At 34.5% G+C, this 16,317-nt stretch overlaps 1 long non-coding RNA gene and 1 pseudogene across 3 annotated transcripts; one reads left to right on the top strand and one right to left on the bottom strand.

Annotated features, from left to right (window-relative positions):
• Positions 1 to 439: 439 nt before the first annotated feature.
• LOC111831135 lies at positions 440 to 2,520 on the bottom strand. 3 transcript variants are annotated; one of them, XR_002834354.1, is made up of 7 exons: positions 2,316 to 2,519; positions 2,107 to 2,189; positions 1,954 to 2,017; positions 1,791 to 1,890; positions 1,677 to 1,720; positions 830 to 1,040; positions 440 to 745 (listed from the first exon to the last, which is right to left on the bottom strand). It is a non-coding gene; the product is annotated as an uncharacterized LOC111831135 (long non-coding RNA). The 3 variants fall into 3 exon arrangements; XR_002834355.1 differs by having other exon boundaries at positions 1,791 to 1,887; XR_002834353.1 differs by having other exon boundaries at positions 1,791 to 2,017; positions 2,316 to 2,520.
• An 11,483-nt stretch (positions 2,521 to 14,003) lies between these two features.
• On the top strand, positions 14,004 to 14,443 carry LOC111831237 (annotated as a pseudogene).
• The last annotated feature ends 1,874 nt before the right edge of the window (positions 14,444 to 16,317 follow it).

Below are 16,317 nucleotides of genomic sequence, written 5' to 3'. Positions count from 1 at the left end.
TGTTTCTTACGATATTCCTACGATAGGAAATCGCTTGTAGGAAATCGTAGATGGTAAGATATTGGTAGGAAAATTTCCTACCAAAAACGCGCCGAAGGAAAATTTCCTACCAAAAACGCGCCGAAGGAAAATTTCCTACCAAAAACGCGTCGAAGGAAAATTTCCTACCAAAAACGCGCCGAAGAAAATTTCCTACCAAAAACGCGCCCAAGGAAATGATTTCTTTCTAATTTCTTACAAAAGTCTTTCCTTCTAATTTCCTAACAAAAGTCTATTCATTCCAATTTCCTACGAATATTTTTGCTCCAATTTCCTACAAATTTTTCTTCAACTTTCTTTTAAAAGTATTTCGTAGGAAATACTAAATATTAAATAAATTTCATAATTCAATTTTAAATCGTTTATAAATTGTAAAATTGACAAAAAAAAATATTTAAAATGATGAAAATAACAGAGAATTATATATAGAAATGTCAATGTAATACAAACAAAATGTTGCTAAGCTTAAATATCAATGTCATACAAACAAACAACCTAAAATCCTAAAAATGTTCAAGTTTTTAAAATAATCAGATATCATTACTCTTGCAAACCATAAACCATCAATTGGGTCTCATCAATTGGGTCTCATCGTCGTCATCTTCAGGGATTGTCAGAGTAGGTGGTCGGTTCGTGAGGTAGACGAGCATCCTTCATCCAATCAAGTACGAAGGCCATAACATCGTTCTCTAACCTTTGGAACAACCTGTGAAACAAAACCAGAAATCAATATCGTTGTTGAATGTTTGTAAAAGCAAATCTTAAAGGGAGGAAGAGAATTCCTACTTACTTTACGCATGATAGAGTTAATCTCCTCAGGTGTAAGACGGTTAGACTGAACCGTGTCATCTCCTTCGGTTTGGCGTTGCGATTGGAGGAGCTCTAACTCACTTGTTGCCTTCTCGATATACATTTTTGTCTTCAAGTCACTTATTGTGCGTCTCTTCTTATCTAAGTGTGGAACAGTGAATCATATTTGGCTCTTCTCCTAGTTCACTTGTCTTACACATGACAAACAAAAGAAAAAAAGATTCATTAGTCAATCTTGTGCACTTAAACGTTAAACAATGGTTACAAACCAGAAATATTTGTTTACATAAGTTAAACAATGGTTAAAATCATAACGACAGTTCACAAGTGTGAATTAAACAAAGACTTGTGACATGAGTTACAAAAACCTTAACAAGAATCATGACTCTTCAAACCAATTGTTAAAAAAGCAAGCGTGTACCAGATTATTGATAAAGTGTACCAATTGTTAAAAACCATGTAGTTTAACAACGTTAAAAACCAACCATGATCAACTCCTTTAATGTATGCTAACATGATTTGATAAACGTATGCTTAATGTATGCTTACATGATGGTTAGATGATTATGATTATGATTCATGACTAGCTTCAAAAATGTTAAGTCGTTAAACAAATGTAAATAATAAAATTTGAACTATTAAGCATATAAATCAAACGTGTATGCATCATGCATGAGTTACTTTACTTGTATGCATGAGTTGTAAGACCAAACGTGTATGCATGAGTTGTTAAACCAAACGTGTACCAGATACAAGTGTATGCATACTAGTTGAGATTCATGTATTACTTGTAAAACTGAAAAAGCTAATAACGAGAAGTGTCTTACCCATCATAGACAGGCACATCAATTTTCCCCACCCGGTGAAGCCCCTAACACAGCAATTCACTTAGTCAGTCTGCTCTCCTTTTACATATAATCTCAAATAAGAAATGAAATTACCATTGCTAGGATGCAAGCTGTTACCCCAGTCCCACACGAGGCCATAATAGGCTTGTCCAGTGAGATACATGCACCAAAAAGCCTTGTAATCGTACGACTGCTGTATATTAACTAAGATTGTGAACCTCATTCTTGAAGTGGAGATGATGATGTAATAGTTTACCTGCTTGTTCAAATCTTTGTTTTAGCTCTTCTGCTGGTAACAGTGTATTAGAAGAATCAAACATCTGCAGAAAGAAGAAATTTATCACATTAACTCTAGGGCAAGATGCAGGGGAAGTGACGGATGGAAACAAATTCTCTAGGGTGGCTTTACTTGAGGAAAAGGGACGCATTTGCTTCCAGGTATATGACCGCTTCTTATTCCCTTACGGGGGTTCAGGAGCAGTACCATCAAACCTGTGTAAACCCATAAAATAATCAAAATGCTACATTGAGTATCAATTTAGTACAAAGGGAAAAATTTCTTAAATTCCTTGGCAAATCATCAGTCCACACAAGTAATAACTAATTAAATTATATTACCTGGCTTTGGAACGAGCGTCTATGTGTTGATAAGTCGGATCCTCCATATTGTTCTCGATCTTCAGAAGGCTAGCTCCGCCGGTGAACAGAAGGATAGCGCCGCCGGTGAAAAAAGGATAGCTACGCCGGTGCAGCAATGTGCGGCGAAATCGTTAGGTGAGTTTGTGAGAAATGGAGTGGTTTAAATCGTGAGGTGGGTAGAGAAGAGAGTTGAACGGCGGTGTGGGAGATGATGTTAAGTGTTTAGGGTTTGTTATTTTTCTTAATAGATCAATATATGGCCCGTTAACTAATTTGCTGGCCCAATTTTATTTCTTAAACCAATTTTTTAATGTTATAGGCCCAAATTAAATTGTGAAAGTAATAAATTTATAATAGTTTTACAAAAAAAAATGATTTTAATAATTGAAAATTTAATATAATTTTACTGTTAATGTGTGGGATTATAAATGAAAATTAAGATTAGATAACAATGTATTTTAAAATTGAAAATTTAATATAATTTTACTGTTAGTGTGAGAGATTATGAATGAAAATTAAGATTATAATAGTTTTAGAAAAAAAAAACTTTAATTGGAAAATTTAAAATAATATTACTGCTAATTTGTGGGATTATGAATGAAAATTAAGATTATCAATCAATACTATAAACTATACATAAGGAAAATATTTTCAAAATTGGAAACGATTTAGAAATTTATTTTAACAACAATATAGAATTAACCTTCTAATTTCTTACCAAAATCTTATAAACCAGTTTTCCTATAAAATTCCTATAAATACTTTTCCTTCGACTTTCCTTCAAAACAATTACCTTCCATTTCTCTTCAGTTTTCCTACGCTATTACCTACAAACTTGTAGCTGAAGGAATTCGGTAGGAAATTTTCCTACGAAATTCCATCTACGCTTTTTCCTACATTATTCTTCTCCCTTTCCTTCAAAATTTCAAACGAAAATAATATTTATATGAATTTGGTAGGAAACTTTCCTTCCACTTTTTGACACGCTTTTTCGTAGTTAAATTACTTCTTTTTTCCTTCCCATTATTATTTGGTAATAAATACGAAGTTTTTTTGTAGGAAATTTTTCCTTCCAAACAGTTTGTAGGAATTTTTGTAAGAAATCAGCATGTTTGCTTGTAGTATATTGGGATTTCTTCTTCTTGACTACTGAGGGGCAAAAGTCTTTTTTTTTTTTTTTGTCGTCACTAAAATCGTTTTCTATGTGAAGTTATAGAGCCGATAAGCTTAGGGGGTGTATTTTAAAATCTAGCTTTATTTAGTGACGCATTTTGAAAAACAAAATATGCTGTTATCGGATTAAACATTTGTTTGAAGTATTTTAAAGTACTTGTAAAACAAGTGTTATTCAATTTCAATGGATTTTATTTCATTTAAAATTTTAATGTATATTACATTAAAACACGTACAAACACAATCCAAACATTTTTTAAAGTAAAATCTTCTCGACGTCAACTACCATTTAGTCACTGTCCAAAACCTAACCGACTCGATCACCGTCACCCACAAAAACCCAAGAATATTTAGACGTATGCTACCTAGCTACAGTGCTCATCTCCAACGACAACTTGGAGTAAGCGTCATCGTGGATCCCAAACAGCTCAAGTTCAACAAAACTAGGAAGGTGAAGATGTTTAAGATGACTCTAAGTCCCAAGTCACGATGCCTTCTGGTTATGTCTTCGACAAGTTGACGTGGCCTGATTCACCTATTTTCCTGCTCTGTATTGTTAAAACCACCGTTCCAGTTTAGTTAGCTTAACCAACGTCCATCGGTTAGGAGAAGCCATAAACTTTTAAAATAGTTTCAGATTGATCAAATCAAATCTTAAAATATCTTAAACTTAACTAAAATCTTAAATTTTGTAACAGTAGTTGCGTATTGGATAGAAGTTTTTTTATAGATTTTATCCTACAATAAATATGTATTTATATTATTTTAGATTCTATGTTTTGATAACAAGTGATTGACCACTCTCCCTCATTCAAGTTGTTGGTGCCACAAAAATAGCCAACCTCATTCAACTTGTTGAACTCTCTTCACGTTTAGGTGCCACTAAACGAGGACACTTATTTAAAAGGGATTTTTAGCTGGCATACCATCATCTGAAAAAAGGTTTTTCAGAATACCATTTTCTGATGGGTCTTAGCCCAACTACCATTTTCCATTTTTTTGGACGTTTTTACCCTGTACTACACCACCTGCAATTAACCCAGACGTGGGACTGTGGACAGAAAATTTATTCCAAAAAATGTTAAAGTAAAGAAAATATCAGCTCCAATTAAATACAAAAAGAAAAAAGGAAAAATGGTTATTTCGATTATATGGAAAAAAACAAAACCTTTCCTCTTCCTTTTTACCCTACCCACCCGTAACAATCTACACTTTTCCTCTAACACCATTCGTTTCTTTTATTTTCAATTATTTTCTTGTTCACAACCTCCTCGAAAGCGACCCAAGTGGTAATGTTTCTATGATTCTCTAGTACAATCTTGTTCAAAGTTTTTGCCTTATCTAAATAGATAATGTCCATAATAATTGATCTGTTGTCCACACATATAGATTCAGACATGGACGATTCTGAACAAACCGACCAGTCAACCCGTTCGACTGACCTCCTCCGCATGTCTACGAGCTCCCTCCATACTACTCGGCAAACGGTGGGTGATTGTTACATTTAACAGATTTTGATTTTCAGTAACACAAAGCCGGAAATCAGATCTACAAAAACGCTAAGCATTTTTTCTTCTTTTTTCAGCCCTCGGTCAACCCAAGAGGTCAATCCTCCAACCCATCTACGGGTGATGCTAAGAAGACCAATCGTCGACAATCGGTTAGTTCTATTATTGTTTCGAATCTTGTCTCCACCAGTATCAACCATATCAATCTGAAACTATTTTAATCTTTCGCAATTACAGCCACGCCTAAGGCAAGCCGGCCAAACTGCAAACCAAACTCCCCTGCAAAGAAGTACAAGAGCGGTGAACATCAGTTCCATACCCGAGCAGGTTCTTTTCTTGTCCACTGACCAATTGGTGTCCATTTCGACAAATACATTGTCCACAATTATGTCCGATTTTTTCCATATACCTAATGTTATGTCCATATTACTCTGTAGCGGTTACCTACTGTGCAGGAAGAACCCTCCTCTACGACTCTCCATCCATGAAGTGCCCCTACAGTGGTACCTCAATTTCTCCAAGAAAGGGTTTTTGCTACGGACAGGTACCCTCAGAAGGGTCGGATCAATTCTTACTCAAAACCAGAGTATCTCCTGGACATTGTCGATGTCCTTGATGGTACGCAGGAGTTAAAAGCAATACGAGAATCTCCATTTGGTCCTTTATTGGACTATCCGGTCCGCAAGTCGTCTCTATCCGGTAAACGTGTCCACAATATATTATGTCATTCTCTGCATACGGAGAAACAACACGAAATATGGTCCGTCTTTGGTGGTCAACCCATCAGATTCTCCCTTAGAGAATTTGCGCTCATTACTCGGCTTCCGTGCGGTCCTTTACCGCCGGAAGTAAGTGTACATATTTACATAAAAGAAATTGCTATTAATTCGTACATAATATAATTTGTATTAATCCGTTATAACCTTTTTCCTGCTAATAACAGGGAGTATTGTATTGATGGACATCCAGTGAAGAAGAGCTTCTTTGTTGAGATATATACTCCACAGAATTGGGTAGAAACTTCGGTAATTTTATGGGAATTGTTATTCTTTTGAACAAATTGGTTTTTTTCCCTTTCCTAATACTCAATTACTAATTTTGGTAGCACATGGAAGCTATGCTAACTCTAGTTTGGTCAAAGCTCGGTCAATCATTCATGGACATGAGGGTGGCCGTCTTGGATATATACTTCTGTAGTATGTTATGCAATGAGTACAACGGATTCAAAAAACGTGACAAGCGAGCTCCTTACAGTTGGAATAGTTTGTGCAAGAATTATGCTAGGGGGATTGTTCCAAGCCGGTCTGATTACTTGATGTGGTTTGATAAGGTGGACAGAGTATACCTACCTATGAATTGGGGGAAGAGACATTGGGTTACTCTCGTCATTCATCTTTACCAGGGTAAAATTGAGATTTTAGATCCTCTAATTGTGAACAACGACCAGAAAAGGATGACCAGGTTCATGAAGCCAATAGAGGAGATGCTCCCAGTCTTTATAAAAGACATCTTTGGTGATTGTGGACAGTTTGATCTGCCAAAGTCTTTCACTTATGGTGGTGAATGTTGCCCAAAATGACCGTACTGGTGATTGTGGTCCATTTTCGGTCAAGTTCATTGAGCACCATGCAAAGGGTCTGCAAATGGATGATATAACAGAGGAGATGGTGGACAACTTCAGGATGAAGTACGCCATTGATGTCTACGAAAGATTTGTTTGCTGAAAATTTGTCTCTCTCATCATCCCAAACTTGTTGCCTTTCGTGTTGCAAACATATTTTATGTCAACTTTTGACATCTTTTGTCCCTATGGTTGTGGTTTTCCCATGAATACTTAGGATATACTGTCCACGGTTTGTTAAACATCTTCTGTTATGGATGGTTGTTGTTTGTCCACTTGCTTTATAATATTTGCTGTCCTTTTATTGCTATCTGTTTTTTATTGTTTGATTTCCTCTAAATGATTGTCTCAAATGGTTTACGTTAATTATTTTAAATCGAAAAAACTCAAAGCTTCTGGTTTTAAACCATTATTATAACCTAAGTACATACTTCAAAACTCAAATCAGTCTATAACAAACGGATTATAAATTAATTTGAAAAATGACCCACATTCTTTATAGATTTAGATTGGGTTGTTCCACATGTACTTAGGGTATAGTAAATCACAAAAAAAAAAACAAACCAATTCTACAAAATTCTTTTAAGATTTAGATTGGGTTGATAAACATGTACTTAGGGTATAGTAATTATCACAAAAAATAAACCAAATGGACAAGAATTTTCAACAAGACTGACATTCTTTATATATTTAGCTTCGGTTTATTGACATGTACTTAGGGTATAGTAATTCTCTCAAAAAACAAACCAATTCTAAAAGAAATTTCAACAAGCCCCACATTCTTTAAAGAACCAGATTAGGTTGATAAACATGTACTTATGGTATAGTAATCCACACAAAAAACAAACCAAATGGACAAGAATTTTCAACAAGACCCACATTCTTTATATATTTAGCTTGGGTTGATAAACATGTACTTAGGGTATAGTAATGAACACAAAAACAAACCAAATGGACCAGAATTTTCAACCAGACCGACATTCTTTATATAGCTTGGGTTGATAAACATGTACTTAGGGTATAGTAATGAACACAAAAACCAAACCAAATCTTAAATAATTTATCAATAGGGACATTCTTTATATAGTTAGCTTGAGTTGATAAACATGTACTTAGGGTATAGTAATGAACACAAAAACCAAACCAGATCTTAAATAATTTATCAATAGCCACATTCTTTATATAGTGAGCTTGGGTTGATAAACATGTACCTAGGGTATAGTAACGAACACAAAAACCAAACCAAATCTTAAATAATTTATCAATAGCCACATTCTTTATATAGTGAGCTTGGGTTGATAAACATGTACTTAGGGTATAGTAATGAACATAAAAACCAAACCAAATCTTAAATAATTTATCAATAGCCACATTTTTTATATAGTGAGCTTGGGTTGATAAACATGTACTTAGGGTATAGTAATGAACACAAAAACCAAACCAAATCTTAAATAATTTATCAATAGCCACATTCTTTATATAGTTAGTTTTGGTTGATTAAGATGTACTTAGGGTATAAGAATTTAACAATAAACATAAGTAAAGTTATTTAAAAGTAAACTGAAACTTCAAAACCCAAATCAGTGTATAATACCTTATGTAACTGTTAACTTAGTTTTTGTTTTTCTCAAACTTGATAACTAAATATATGGACATTTTTCAATATCAACGTCTACAACCATATTTTGTAGTTGGTGACCCAGATAAGGAATTTTTAGATTTTAGTCGGCTCCATAGTAATATATCGGGAAAAAAGCCTAAAAAACCGCCATCTATTTTTTATTTGGACGTTTAATACCTCGTCTTTTTTGGTTGGAATAAAAACACCTCATTTGTTTTATGTCGCCATAAAAAATCTTTGTATATATAATGATCGGTGAATTCGTACCAACGAATTAACAGCCGTCAACGGCGTTACAAAACTATGTGACGGTGTTAAATTTTAACTTCGGGTTTATTTAGTCTTTATATTTTATAAGGTTCACTTAATATGCCATATGATTCTGTGGTCTGATGGTAAGACGTAGGTTTTGTAGGTGAGGCTTTGTAGGTTCGATTCAACCTACCAACAATTTTGTTTTCATGATCGATTTTTTTTTTTCCTTCTTCTTCGATTTTTTTTCCTGCTTCTTTTTCCTTCAATTTTTTTTTTTTTTCTGATCTGCTTCTTCGATTAAATAAAATCGATTTGTTGTTAGTGTTTGTGGGCTCGATTCGGATTGGTCTTGTGTATTTACTTTCCTGGAGATAATCGCAGGAGCTTTGCCAACCCGAGCTTGAATCAATGGCGAAAGAGAGAATGAAGCGTGAGAGATCTCAGATCTTGAGAGATCTCAGATCTTATTGCTGCTTCTGGATTTGGAAAACGAAGGAGATGTAAAACAAAACAAAATAAGACAGGGAGAGATCTAAAACTAAGAAATTCGCCGGAAAAAGTTAAAAAGCAGATCTGTTGTTCAATTGAAGAAGAAGAAGTTTAATAAAAAACAGTTTAAAAAAAAAACGAAATTGTAGTTTGATGGTATTGAACCCGTGAACCCTCGTTTGAAAATTATGAAGCTTAACCATCAGACCACCGTAACATATATCATAATAAGTAAACGTAAAAAATTAGGGAAAAAAGCCAAAAAATACGCCATTTATTTTTTATTTGGACGTTTAATATCTCATCTTTTTTGGTTGGAACAAAAATACTTTGTTTGTTTTATGTTGTCATAAAAAATCTTTGTTTATATAATGGTTAGAGAATTCATACCAACGATTTAACAGTTGTTAACGCCGTTACAAAACTATATAACAGAGTTAAATTTTAACTTCAGATGTTTAAAAGTATATAAACTATTGGTATCATTTAATAGCCAATAATGATTTTGGTCAGATGGCAAAACGTGACTTTTGTGAAAGGGGGTTGGTGGGTTCGATTCCACCTGATAACTAGTTAAATTTATTTTCCTTTTTTGTTTTTTTTTCTTAATCTGCTTCTTCTTCGATTGAATTGAATCAATTTGTTGTTTTTAATTGTTGTTACTACCGAATGCAACAGTTCAGGTCAGGGATTAGTGTTTGTGGGTTCGATTTGATTGTCCTTGTGACCTATGCGGAAGAACCCTTAAGTCGATAAAGCTTTCCTCGCATCTTCACAGATCTCAGATCTTATTGCGACATCTAGATCTAGAGAACAAGGAAGAAGAGATCAAACAAGACAATGAGATGAAGCGTGGTAGATATCTGAGATTAAGAAGTTCACTGGAAAAAGGTAAGAAGCAGATACAGTTCGGTTGAAAGAGAAGAAGAAGAAGATTATTAAAAAAAAAAAAAAAATTCAGTGTTGTTAGCCGGATTCGAACCCAAAAACCCTCCTCAACAAATAACACGTTTTGCCATCAGACCACAGTAGTACATAAACAATGACTTGAACACCATATTATATATAGATATCTAAAGTTAAAATTTAACTCTGTTATATAATTTTCTAACGGTGTTAACAACTGTTAAATCGTTGGTATGAATTTTCTAACCATTATATAAACAAAGATTTTTTATGACATCATAAAATAAACGAAGTATTTTTGTTGCAACCAAAAAAGATGAAGTATTAAACGTCCAAATAAAAAATAAATGGCGTATTTTTCGGCTTTTTTCCCTAAAAAATTATATAGATTAAAGCAACCAAAGTTAAAATTTAACACTGTTACATAGTTTTGTAACACCGTTGACGGCTGTCAATTCGTTGGTATGAATTCACCAATCATTATATATACAAATATTTTTTATGGCAACATAAAACAAATGAAGTGTTTTTATTCCAACCAAAAAAGACGAGGTATTAAACGTCCAAATAGAAAATAGATGGCGGTTTTTTAGGCTTTTTTCCCGTAATATATCCACAAAAATTCAGAATATCCTGCTTCGTAAGGATTTTCTTTGGTGGGATTTGGTTGTATTTGGGGTTTGTGAGAAAGTCAAATACACTCAATGGCTAGGGAAAGATGATACAAGCGTCGACTTGTCTTTTCGGTACTGTGGAAAGCCTGAAAAAGTCTACATCCGCAATTATACTCTAACCTTCTTTTTCTGACTTTGCAGGTTTACGAAATAGTTAAAAAATAATTTCGAATTTAAACTACCATTTTAAGTGCTGGGAGAATATTTGGCGAAGATCTCACTCATTTCAAATAAACAAGTATGGGGAGATACAGTTACAGTCAGCCTTCCTCTTCCTCTGCTGAATCGATTAGATCTGTTGACCAGAACATGGAAAACCACGGGATCCCAAAGCGGTGTATTTGTGATGGCCGTATTGTCCTCCGGACGACCCTCCCTGACGCCGAAACTCCAAATCGTCTATACTACGGCTGTGAGACCTATGATGTCTGTTTTTTTGGGTATACTAATTTATCTATGGATCTGTTTTATTTGGTGTTTGATACCCAAATCTATGGCTATACGCTTTTACAGGACGACGAGTATCACACGTTCAAGTGGTGGGACGAAGCTATGACGGACGAGCTGACAGATGTCCGAAAACTGGTAACTGCTAACGAAGAACTCATCAAAGGTATGAACCGAAATGAAAATGGTGAAAACGTCGACCCCCCCCCCCCCCAGTGATGTGGTCTAGATTGAAGATGCACGACGGAAACATTCGTCACCTTAAATTAATGGTGGACAACAATGACTCCCACATCAACGAGTTGACCTAAGTTGTCCATGAACTTATGGCGGAGTTACGCCGCAAGAGGTCTACGATGTGTACAAGTCTTAAATCTGTCCTTCTTATTATGGCAGCGGTTGTGGTGGTTCTCTGTTCACTGTTTTGCCTAGTTCCCCGTAATTAAGGCAAATTAACTTAAATGCGTTATGTATGGCACTTCTATATTTCATGGATTTTATCCTTAGAACCAGTAAAACCCACTACTTTATATCCTTACAGAGCCGTGCATACGTTACGTGAAATAAAGCGGCCGCTTCTGGCAGCCAATTTCATTAAAAAAATCAAGGGCATATATTTCTTAAAGTTATATAGTTTAGTTATATTAAAATTATATAAATATAAGATAATGGTCTTATAATTTGTAAGATACAGCAATAAATTATGGGCTATTTTACATTTTTCTTTTAAACATGGGTTCCATAATATGTTAACTAATTAAAAAAAAACTAAACACATACGACACAACTAATTAAACAATTAGGGTTAAAGATTGTTTTTGCTAAGTGTCTCTTACGTCGTTTGCTTTCTCAATTTTTTTTGATTCTAAGGTAACACAGTGACTTCTTTTGATTTACTAGGTTCTGGTTAAAATTGCAAAGTAATAATTGAAACTTTATTTTGTATTTTGACTACAGATCGATGTCATCAAACAAAAGGGATCAACCTTCTGGTTCAGATAACAGAAAAAAAGAAAAATAAAAGATGAGCAAGCAAAATCTCAAGAGAACGCTTTATTCAGGTACTTCAAAAAATCTCAAAATTTTGATGAATTTGTAGATGACACTCTTGGAGATGATGAAGTGGATGAGAATATAAATGAGTGTCAAAGAGAAGAAGCATACGTTGAACAAGAAAATGTCAATACAATGAATGAAGAAGAGACGAATGCAAAGGATGATATGAATAAGAATGAACGTGAGAAGTGTGATAATCTGAGGGAGTCTTGTGGACTTCTGGATATATATGATCCTGGAAATTGGGGAAACATAAAAGAGGATGGAATGAATGGAGGGATTTTATGGTTGTACAAGGTCCAACAAAAAGACTGCCACTTGGTTATAACTTTCCTAAGGACAGTCTTAAGAGACATTTTTCTCATTTGCATTACACAAGAGAGATGGGTGATGGAACAAAACAAGATCGGCGTTGGCTGGTTTACTCAAAGGCATTGAACAAGATCTTCTGTTTTTGTTGTAAATTGTTCAATCAAGGTGACAAAACTCAGTTGGCATCTACATGCTTCAATAATTGGATGAACGTTTTGAAAAGGCTCAAAGAACATGAATCAAGTCGTGAACACATTCTGTGTATGAAACAGTTGGCTGAACTAGATCTCAGGTTGCAGAAGAATCAGACCATTGACAAATATGCTCAAGATGAATTCAACAAAGAAAAAAATCATTGGAGGCAGGTGTTGCTTAGGATTATTACTATGGTAAAGATGCTTGCTAAACAAAATTTAGCTTTCCGTGGAAGCAATGATAAGATTGGTGAAGAAGGTTGTGGAAATTTTTTAAGTTTCATAGAGATGATTCTGATTTTGATCATGTGATGATTGAACATCTAAGAATATATAAAGAGGGTGTATCTCGTAATCATTATCTCAGCAACATAATTCAGAATGAGTTAATAGCTTTGTTAGCTAATGAGATCAAAGCCATGGTTATCAAGAAAATTCAAGATGCAAAGTACTTCTCTGTGATTCTTGACTGCACTCCTGATATTAGTCATCATGAACAAATGACTGTCATCATTCGGTGTTTAGATGTTTCAACAACTTCAACGAAGATCGAAGAATATTTTATAACTTTCTTAAAAGTAGATGATACATCCGGTTAAGGACTTTTTCGTGAGCTTCAAGCTGTTTTGGCTACTTTCGATTTGAAAATTGATGATGTGAGGGGGCAAGGTTATGATAATGGCTCCAATATGAAGGGAAAGCATATAGGAGTACAAAAGAGATTTCTTGAGATAAACCCTAGGGCGTTTTATACACCATGTAGTTGTCACAGTTTGAATCTTGCGCTTTGTGATATGGCAACTACTTCTTCAAAGGCAATCTCGTTTTTTGGGATAATTCAGCGTACTTATTGCTTCTTTTCAGCTTCAAATAAGCGGTGGAAAATATTTGAAGATCATGTGGATGGCTAACCCTTAAGCCTTTATCACACACTCGTTGGGAGAGCCATGTGGAAAGTGTCAAGGCAATAAGATTTCAGGCTCCTAAAATCATGAATGCATTTGTGTACATTGCTGAAAATAGTGATGATCCTAAAGAGCAGAGCGACGCTGAATGTCTGGCAACAAGTGAAACACATGGAATTGGAAGTTTTGAGTTCTTAGTTTCCATGATTATTTGGTATAATCTTCTATTTGTTGTTAACATTGTGAGTAAGAGTTTGCAGTCAGAAGACATGAACGTTGATGTAGCTATTTCTCAACTGAAAGGGTTGGTCTCTTATTTTCAAAAATATAGAAAGTCGGGCTTTGAGAAAGCAAAAGAAGAAGCTAAAGAAATTGCAGAATCTTTGGAGATTGATCCTGTATTTCCTAGAAAAGCAAAGCGAGTGATTAAAAGGAAAAGACATTATGGTGAAGAATCAGAGAATGTCGAGGGAAGTGTGACATTATCACCCTAGGAGAGCTTTAGGGTTGATTACTTCATTCAAATCATGGATCAAGCTCTCTACTCACTTGAGACCAGATTTGAGCAATTCTAGAGGTACGAACAAATATTTGGTTTTTTTGTTTGATTTGGGAAAATTGCAATCAGCGAGTGATGATAGTTTGATGGCTTCTTGTGCAAACCTCGAAGATATTCTAACTCATGAAAATCAGTCAGATGTTGTTGGTAATGATCTTTTCTTTGAACTTAAAGTTCTAAGAGAAGCTTTACCAAAAGAAGTTAAAAGGCCTATTGAAGTATTGGACTTTTTGCAGCCAGTTGAAGATTGTTATCCGAACTCGGTCATCGCTTATCGAATATTGTTGACGATTCCAGTTTCGGTTGCATCTGCTGAAAGGAGCTTTCAAAACTGAAGTTGATCAAGTCATATCTTCGTTCGAGTATGTCTCAAGAAAGATTGAGTGACTTAGCTATTTTACCCATCGAAAGAGATTTGGTTAAAAAGATTGATTTTGAAGGCTTGGCTAACGATTTTGTGGAGAGAAAAGGAAAACAGATGTTTAAGAACTTAGTATTTTTGTTTCTTTATTTATTTTTTATTATATGACAATTTTGGTTTATTTTTTGAAAACTTTTTTTTTCTATAAACGAATGCTTTTTTTTTTGTTTGCTTCTAATGTTAATGAACCTTCGCACGGGTCTGCATCCTTATTATCAATTTATGTCCCTTTCTTCAATTGTTTTTAATTAAATCCAGTTCTCTACATCTCGCATTTTATGTATAATTTTATAAACATTTTAAATCCAGTTCACATAAAAAATGTGTCCACTTTCATCAACCATCAACAAACGCTTTTAAACGAAGGGTTTACACCAAAAAATCAAATACGAAAATGTAATATTTGATATATGGTTATGTCCATAGAATAAAACGTTTTCTATACGGTGGAATTCATTCTTTTTTCGACACACGTTTATCATTTAAGTCGTTTATTTCTCAATTTCTTTTGGTCCATACACGTTTGTCTGTCAGTAGCTGGTAAGTGTTCTTTAAAAGTATTAATATCGATCGTAAACATTAAATGTTACGTCAAGAACTGTGAGTAAATTGCTTCCCAACAAACAACAACCCAGTAATTAATGAATTTTCATTCGGATATCCATATTTATACGTAATATGGGATGCGTAGTATGTACCTAGCAGAAAAAGAAAATGACAAATCTCCTTGACCTACCACATCATCTTGCAATTTTCATTGTCACACTTCTTGCTAAATCCGGTTTCCAAAAGTTAGCACCTCTCATTGCATCTGGTTCAGAAGAATGTGCTCTTGCTTTTAATGAGTTGGTATTGAGGGAAGCTTCTCTTCAAATTATTGAAGAGCAGCCAGGAGTGATAAAAACAAATTCAATATTTCGTCCATTTTTTGTAAGGACCATAAAAGCTAGGTACCCTACATCAATGTACCTAGAAGGCGTTAGAGACGTTGCTATATACGGGGAATACAGAGATGCCATTCCCATGTTTGCTTACAAGTGGAGTAACCTATTCCGGAAGGAGAAGCTCTCGATGGCAATGAGTTTCATGCTCACACTTTTGGTGTTATGTGTGCGTGAGACGGATGAGGGGATTGCTTTAATGACGGAGTTCCGTAATTGTTTAGAAGAAGAAGACGAAGGAGATGTTGTCACCCAATGGATGTTCTATGATTTCATACGGTTGAGTTCTCAATCCACAGTTCAAGGGTGTTCTATGATTGCTATATTTAAGATAACGATTCCTACCAAATAGTATGATGTATGCGAGGAATGTAGTGAGGTAAAAAAATGTCCCGCTTGCTACACATTTTGGCGTTGTCAGAGGTTTAAGCAATTATTCGATATCCCATGACAAACGTCCTTCGATAATTAATGGTAAGTTCTCCCATGAAATCGTCCAAGTTATTATGTCTATGGACGCCGTTTTAATTGTAACTCTATCTATGTTGCCCAGTTTAATATGTCTTTGGAAATTATGATATAATGCTTTTCATACCAATGCTTTCTAAGTTAATGAAATTTTATTTATCCGAATATTGGTAATTCTTTATATGTCTTTTTCGCTAATATCATATGTTAATGACGAATCGCAATTGACGATGGACAACCTCTACTTAGATAATGTATCATGGACTATAATAGGTACATAAGATACGGATATCTTATAAAATATCAACGTCTAATAACTGGTTATTAAACTAGTCCACATCCGCACAAAAAACAACATTCCGTCAACCTAGTGACTATTAAACTAGTCCACAGCCGGAAAGAAAACATTAAAACATAAATATTGTCCATAT

Source organism: Capsella rubella, unplaced genomic scaffold (genome assembly GCF_000375325.1).
Source record: "Capsella rubella cultivar Monte Gargano unplaced genomic scaffold, Caprub1_0 scaffold_4, whole genome shotgun sequence".
NCBI lineage: Eukaryota > Viridiplantae > Streptophyta > Magnoliopsida > Brassicales > Brassicaceae > Capsella > Capsella rubella.
This window is presented reverse-complemented; position numbering and strand designations above follow the sequence as displayed.